Below are 7,671 nucleotides of genomic sequence, written 5' to 3'. Positions count from 1 at the left end.
ACCTGCAGTGCAGGTGGTTCTCTCAAAGCGGGGGCTTACTGTAATCAGGTGACAGATGAAATCTTGCCTCAAGTCCAACTCACATTGGGCCCAGTTGGTCCAAAGACATGTGTGTTTGTTATATGTGTAGTGCCTCAATGTATCATTGAAATAGACATATGTGAAAACTCGCAGAATCCTATGTTGGCTCTCTGACCAAAGGGATGAGTGTCATCGTGATAGGAAGCAGTATGTGGAAGGCCCTGGACTTCCCTTCCCTACCAGTAAGCCAGAAGCAGTGCTGTCCCACCCTACCCCCAGGAACTACAGAGATTCCTACCACCCTAGAAGACTTCCAAGAAGCACCTACTGCACCCTGATTTAATTCACCCGTTTGAAATGTGTAAAAATCAGATTGATCTTGGAGAATGTTTGTGGGTGATTCTAAAATTACTCATGCAGTAATTTCAGAATTCAATTGCAGCTGTTTTTCCAGCTGTAGGGAGCAAGTAAACACAGCTCCTGGCACTTGGTAAGCAGCTACTGACCTGGCGGATGCCTTTTGTTCCATAACAATTTGTAAGGAATACCAGAAGCCACCTGCCTTTATCTGGCAGGGCTAACAGTATGCCTTTACAGTCTTGCCTCAGGGCTATGTCAATTCTGTTTTCTACCATAATATAGTCTTCAGAGATTAGGATCATGATATTCCTCTAAACATTACATCGATCTGATACATTGATGACATTGTGCTGACTGGATCATATGAGCAGAAAGTGACACATACTTTAAATTCTGTATTAATCAGGGTCAACCCAGGAGACAGAAACAGGGAGTCACAGATATAAAGAACAGCCGCTGCTCCTAGGTCGAGATCTGGCCTTATTTTAGAGGACATGGTCATAGGTAACTAGAAAAGGTGCCAAAAAAGCTACTCATGGGAGAGTGCCTAGTTGGTGACACTCTGCTGCAAAACCATCTGAATGTTACCAAAGGAGGCTGCTGGTCACCGAGTGTGACGGCCACTGGGTACTGTGGGAGCTAGGCATCAGAGAAGCCTTTCTCAGTGGGACCCACATGTTGGCAAAACTGGATGCTGCAGGAACCCATGGTAAAGAAAACATGAACTGCAGACATCTGGGAAGAAGAGCACACCAGAACTAAGACGAGAAGCCTGCCCTTTTCCAAGATTTCTCCAGCACCTTCTACGGACAAACCTTAATGTTGTTTCAGGTGGCAAAGTAGAACTATGTCAAGGGTGTGTCAAGAACTAGGGAATAGGCCTGAGATTTTTATCCTACTTGCAAACTAACAAGTTAGACTGCCATAGTTTCATGGATACTGCCAGAACACATGAGATGACAGGCTCAGATTCAAAGATTATTATTATGTATAGCATGGCAAACAGAATGAACTTCACATTAGCGTTGGTTCTCCTTGCCTCCCAGATTCCATGGAAATGACACAGAGAAGCCCAGGTGGCATGGTAGAGTTGCATCACAGCTGAGGAACTCTGACCTTCGGGGACTCCAAATCTTCTATAAGCAAGCAAACCTGCCTAACCTTTTCCCTATTATCTTTTTTTTTTTTTTTTTAACTTTAACTTCTGGGATACATGTGCAGAATGTGCAGGTTTGTTAGTTAGGTATACAGGTGCCGTGGTGGTTTGCTGCACCCATCAACCCATCATCTAGGTTTTAAGCCCCATGTGCATTCAGTATCTGTCCTAATGCTCTCCCTCCCCTTGCCCGCCATCCCCTGACAGGCACTGATGTGTGTTGTTCCCCTCCCTGTGTTCATGTGTTCTCATTGTTCAACTCCCACTTACAAGTGAAAACATACGGTGTTTGCTTTCCTGTTCCTGTGTTAGTTTGCAGAGAATGATGGCTTCCAGCTTCATCTGTGTCCCTACAAAGGACATGAACTCATTCTTTTTTATGGCTGCATAGTATTCCATGGTGTATATGTACCACATTTTCTTTGTCCAGTCTATCATTGATAGGCATTTGGGTTGGTTCCATGTCTTTGCTATTGTGATTAGTGCTGCAATAAACGTAAGTGTGCATTAAGTGTGCATGTGCCTTTATAGTAGAATGATTTATATTCCTTTGGGTATATACTCAATAATGAGATTGCTGGCTCAAATGGTATTTCTGGTTCTAGATTCTTGAGGAATCCCCACACTGTCTTCCACAATGGTTGAACTAATTTACACTTCCACCAACAATGTAAAAGCGTTCCAATTTCTCCACAGCCTCACCAGCACCTATTGTTTCTTGACTTTTTAATAATTTCCATTCTGACTGGTGTGAGGTGGTATCTCATTGTGGTTTTCACTTGCATTTCTCTAATTATCAGTGATGTTGAGTTTTTTTCATATGTTCATTGGCTGCATAAATGTCTTCTTTTGAGAAGTGCCTGTTCATATCCTTTGCCCATCCTCATGGATAGGAAGAATCAATGTCATGAAAATGGCTATACTGCCCAAAGTAATTTATAGAGTCAATGCTATTCCCATCAAACTACTATTGACATTCTTCACAGGAGTAGAAAAAACTACTTTAAATTTCATATGAAACCAAAAAAGAGCCCATATAGCCAAGGCAATCCTAAGCAAAAATAACAAAGCTGGAAGCATCACGCTACCTGACTTCAAACTATACCATAAGGCTACAGTAACCAAAACAACATGGTACTGAAACCAAAACAGACACATAAACCAATGGAACAGAAGAGACCTCAGAAATAACACCACACAACTACAACAATCTGATCTTTGACAAACCTGACAAAAACAAGCAATAGGGGAAAGAATTCCCTATTTAAAAAATGGTGCTGGGAAAACTAACTAGCCATATGCAGAAAACTGAAACTGGACCCCTTCCTTATACCTTATATAAAAATTAACTCAAGATGGATTAAAAACTTAAATGTAAAACCCAAAACCATAAAAACCCTAGAAGAAAACCTATTCAATACCATTTGGGACATAGGCATAGGCAAAAACTTCACGATAAAAACACCAAAAAGAATTGCAGCAAAAGCCAAAATCAACAAATGGGATCTAATTGAACTAAAGAGCTTCTGCATAGCAGAAGAAACTAGCATCAGAGTGACAAGCAACCTACAGAACGGGAGAAAACTTTTGCAATCTACCCACCTGACAAAGATCTAATATCCAAAATCTACAAGAAACTTAAACAAATTCCCTATTATCTTTTTTTTTTTTTTTTTTTTTGAGGGGATCTCGCTCTTTCTCCCCCGCTTGGGTGTGCTGGGGCGGGATCAGAGCTCCCTGCAATCTCCCCCTCCGGGGTTTACGCCATTCTCCTGCCTCAGCCTCCCGAGTAGCTGGGACTACAGGCGCCCGCCACCTCGTCCGGCTAGTTTTTTGTATTTTTTAGTAGAGACGGGGTTTCACTGTGTTAGCCAGGATGGTCTCGATCTCCTGACCTCGTGATCTGCCCGTCTTGGCCTCCAAAAGTGCTGGGACTACAGGCTTGAGCTACCACGCCCGGCCCCTATTATCTTTATGATACTAGACAGTGAATAAACTTGCCCCGTGATGCAAGAGAAAACACTATCTCTATCTTCCAAGGTTGATTACTCAACAAACATCCTCAAAACGACAGTCTGGATCAAAAGCCATCAGTGCTTCTGTTCACAAGAGGCCCAGAAATGTGAGAGACCCAGGGAGAATGGTCTCCCAGGAATCTTCACCACTCATTTCTACTTGATCTTGGCTTCTGGGAGATTTTTCCATTGAGTATCCCATGCCTTTAGCCACTCTGGTTAGTCTGACTGACAAAGGCTGGGGATGGAGGGAATCTCCAATGTATCTTATAAAGCATTTAATAAAGGCTACTATCTACAGGACTCTAAGCAGCAGGATCAGGCTAATCTATGGGAGAACCAACCAGTTGAACAAATCTGATCAACCATCTGGGTTTACCTTAGAGAAAGCTAGGTGGCTTGCTTTATAAGTATTTGTATTGATTTTTCTGCTTGACCAGCAACATTGATTCAGCCACAGCAAGATGTGTTAGCAATTACACAGACTCCACCTTGGCCCATAACAAGGAAATCTAAGGTAATGCTATAGTTCACAGTAACCCTGGGTGATGAGGTGAGGCTGGCCTGGGTGCATCTCAGGGCCATAGTAGTGTTTCCTTAAATATGCAAAAAAACACATACAAGGCTTTCTCCTCCTAGGAAAAACACAAGTTACTATATTTGAGGGAAAGAGGACAAGTTAATACGTGGCTTCCACATAAGAACTTCAGCCCCAGGGGCATACATGGTACTTCTTGAAAGAAAGCACTGTTTGCCAGGTGCTATGGCTCACATCTATAATCTTAGCATTTTGGGAGGCTGAGGAGGGAGAATCACTTGAGCTCAGGAGTTTGAGACCAGCCTTAGCAACACGGCAAAACTCCATCACCACCAAAAATACCAAAAAATTAGCCTGGCATGGTGGAGCATGCCTGTGGGCCCAGCTACTGGGGAGACTGAGGTGGGAGGATGGTTTGAGCTCAGGGGGCTGAGGTTGCAGTGAGCCAAGATCACACCACTGCATTCCCTCTCTACTGCACTCTGGCTTTGGGCAACAAAGCCAGACCCCTTCAAAAGAAAAGAAAAGAAAAGAAAAGAAAAGAAAAGAAAAGAAAAGAAAAGAAAAGAAAAGAAAAGAAAAGAAAAGAAAAGAAAGAAGGAAGGAAGGAAGGAAAGAAAGAAAGAAAGAAAGAAAGAAAGAAAGAAAGAAAGAAAGAAGAAAAGAAAAGAAAGATAAAGCACTGTTTACAATTTTGGGATTCACTAAGTGGAGCCTATATCCACTGGAGGGCACAGGTTGACAGTGCCTCTAATGAATGTACTGGCTGGCTGGCATTAATAGTATGCCAGTAATCCAGTCAATGTTAGGGTTCCCAAGTGGGCAGAGCAGCTTCTATAACAGCCTGAGCTTGCTACAGAGCCTTCTCTTGCTCTGGTCCCCACTTGCTCTGTTCCCCACTCTGTTCCCTGAAGGCAGGCAGGTAGGCAGGCAGGCAGGCTATGAGGAATTTTCTAGCTGGATGGAAATAGCTGGCACAAATGTGCTATATGTTGCCTTCAAAATCCAAAAGCCCTAACAAGCATTGTACATTTTTCTTTGTAGATGGCACAAGTGCAGCAACCTGTCTTTCACCTTGGAACAAATATTTCAACATTCTCCACATCACTGAACCACCAGAAACTTCACTGATGTGGCTGTCCCTTAATTGTTTTGGAGTTTCTTTCACTTTGCATATGTCTTCCTAAGGTATTCTAAACTACATGCTACTTCCTGCCTAACAGATCGAATAAGCATAATGCCATCAACATAATGGATTATCATGATGCTTTCTGGACTATCAAAGCAATTACAATTTCTAAGGACTATATTAGAGCAGAAAGCAGTATTGGCATCGCCCTGAGGCAGGACTGTAAAGGTATACTGTTACCACTTCCAGATAAAGGCAGGCGGCTTCTGATATTCTTTGCAAACTGGTATGGAACAAAAGGCGCCTGCCAGGTCAGTAACTGCTTACCAAGTGCCAGGAGCTGTGTTTACTTGTTCCAATATGATGCTACAGCTGGAAGAACAGCTGCAGTCAAAATCATTGCATGAGTAATTTTAGAATCACTCATATGCATTCTCCAAGGTAGATCAGACTTCTGCACATTTCAAACTGCTGAATTAGATCAGGGTGTGATAGGTGCTTTTTTTGAAGTCTTCTAGGGTGGTATGAATCTCTGCAGTTCCCTGTGGGGTGCAGCACTGCTTCTGGCTTATTATCTTAGTAGGGAGGGGAAGTTCCAGGGCCTTCCACATAGTTCTTCCTGCCATAATGACCCACATCTCTTTAATCATAGAGCCAATGTAGGATTCTGCCAGTTTCCATATATGTCTATTTCAATGATACATTGAGCCACTAGAGATATAATGAATACATGTTTGTGGAGAAATTGGGCCCAGTGTGAGTTGGACTTGAAGCAAGACTTCATTTGTCACCTGACCACAGAAAGCCCCACTTTGACTGGGAAAGCCACAGAAACACTGTCCTCAAGATTGGTGTCAATTCACAACTAGTGTCTAGTGACTTCTGTGTTCACAATTTCTTATAAGTGTTCCTGGATATAAGTTTTAGCTAGGTTCTCAGAGGTAGAGCATGTCTTATGAAAATTTGATTGTACTTAGAGGCTGATAAAGACTTTCAAGAGAAAAGAAGAAGACTGCTGATATGGTTTCTTTCCCCTGATTGGACCCTACCTTATACAAGTACATAGAGCTTATGTCATAAAAATATGCTGGGAATAGCTTAGAGGAAAGTGCAAATTACTCCACCCAGGGAAGGCCAAATGGGAGTAATGGGAGTGGGAGAAGGGAGAGTTGGGGAAAGATGAGAGGACTCTACTGGGGGAACCATTGGTCACCAGCTCCAAGTCAGGCCAATGGTTACAGACCATGCTGAGTTTCTCAGGCTGAGAAGTTGGGTTGACTGTTCTTCCCAGCACCTTCTGGTGAGGCCTTCTGTGGAGGACATACTCTAAGGTGGCCTCATGGGCCCCACCCCCCAGTGATCATACCCTTATGTAATCCCCTTGTGTGGACAATGCTTATGACTTACTTCTAACCAATAGCATATGGCAAAGGTGATGGCATGTACATGATATGTGTTTGTGATTACCTTACATTAGTTCTAGTAGCTATCTTGCTGGAGTCTGTCTCTCCCTTGCAGTCATTTGGAGAATTTCATGTGTCAAGACACTGTGGGTAACCTCTAGAAGCTGAGATTGACCTCTGACCACAGCTTGCAAGAAACTGAAGTCCTCAGTCTATAATCACAAGGAATTGAACTCTGCCAACAACCTGACCAAGCTTGAGAGTAGATCCTTCCCCAGTTGAGTCTCAGATGAGACCACAGCCCTAATACCTTGATTGTAGCCCAGCAGGAGCCTGCCAACCCAGCCCCTGACTAAGCCAATGACCCAGCTAAACTGTGTTCTGGCTCCTGACCCACAGAAACTGTGGCTAATAAATGTGTATTGTTTTAAGCCACCATGTTTGTGGTAATATTGTTACACACCAATAGATAATTAACACACCCTTCCATCAAAGCTGCTTACACATAATTCATTAGCCACAATGTCTGCTTATGCCCCCAGGGGCCCAACCCAAATTGCCTGTGTGGATGCCTGCTCTTTTTGCAAAGAACCAAGACACCTGTAGGACCCCCTCCTCCACTGGTCATAGGTGAGGTCATTGGTACCCACTGAGGCTATGGTTGGGAAAGTCTCCAGCTTCAGCATTTGGGTGGGACTTTGGTGAGACTGACAGCACTGAGGCCCAGGGGTATTACAGGTATATCTAGCAAACATGGGCCCAAGCAAAAACTAGTGTGGGTCACCTCCAACATGCAATACAAAGATTCCCTTCCTTTTCTCTGTGAGCAGAGAAATTGGCATGGCTAAACAATGGCATGGTTCTTTATAAAAGTGAGAACAGTCGGGTGTGGTGGCTCATGCCTGTAATCCCAGCACTTTGGGAGGCCAAGGCAGGTGGATCACAATGTCAGGAGTTTCAGACCAGCCTGGTCAACATGGTGAAATCCCATCTCTACTAAAAAATACAAAAGTTAGCCAGACTTGGTGGTGTGCACCTGTAATCCCCGC

The sequence above is a fragment of the Papio anubis genome, chromosome 1 (assembly GCF_008728515.1).
Source record: "Papio anubis isolate 15944 chromosome 1, Panubis1.0, whole genome shotgun sequence".
In the NCBI taxonomy this organism is placed as follows: domain Eukaryota; kingdom Metazoa; phylum Chordata; class Mammalia; order Primates; family Cercopithecidae; genus Papio; species Papio anubis.
Note: the sequence above shows the minus strand (reverse complement) of the source record.